The sequence below is a fragment of the Nannospalax galili genome, unplaced genomic scaffold (assembly GCF_000622305.1).
Source record: "Nannospalax galili isolate Female #2095 unplaced genomic scaffold, S.galili_v1.0 C47922722, whole genome shotgun sequence".
Classification (NCBI taxonomy): Eukaryota; Metazoa; Chordata; class Mammalia; order Rodentia; family Spalacidae; genus Nannospalax; species Nannospalax galili.
This window is the reverse complement of record NW_008457046.1, coordinates 1-660: the sequence shown is the minus strand read 5'-3', so window position 1 is coordinate 660 and position 660 is coordinate 1. Positions and strand designations below refer to the sequence as shown.

At 46.7% G+C, this 660-nt stretch overlaps 1 pseudogene; it reads left to right on the top strand.

Moving 5' to 3' along the window:
• Positions 1-654, top strand: LOC108490378 (annotated as a pseudogene).
• Positions 655-660: the final 6 nt, after the last annotated feature.

The following is a 660-nucleotide window of genomic DNA, read 5'->3' as shown; positions in this document are numbered from 1 at the left end:
TCGAAGACAAAGGCCTGGCTGAGGTGTCCAGCGTTGCAGAGCAAGTTCTAGATGCTGTAAATAAGGGCTTCTACAAGGAGGCCACACAGCTGTGGGGGAAAGCAGAATTGGTCATTGAAAAGGTAATGAATGGGCCACTTTCAGGGCCAGGATGACTGACATTAGACTTGACATTTATACTGGGTCTCCCACAAATCTAGAAATGCTTGTGTGCTGAATGATAAATCTGAAAGGTCTGGGCAGTGACATAGTAGCCCTTTACAGGGTCAGAAAGCCACCCAGGCCTACAAGATCTGCTTGTCCCTGACTGAATAGATTCCATAAGAAAGACTGTTCAGTGGCCCAGCATGCAGTACGTGAATGTAATCGTAACACTTGGGAGCTAGAATCAAGATGCTCAGGAGTTCAGGGTCAACTCGGCTACATAGCAGGTTCAAGGCTGGCCTAAGCTACATGAGAACCTGACTCAATAACAGCAGCAACAACAAAACAAGAAACAAAAAATACTGTTCAGTCACAGGTATAGTGGCACACACCTTTGATCCCAGCACTTGGGAGGCAGAGGCAGTGAGAGGGATGTCAGCCTGCTCTATTTAGAGGTTGCAGGCCAACTGGGGCTACAGGAAGACCCTATCTCAAAAAACAAAAGCAAAACAAATT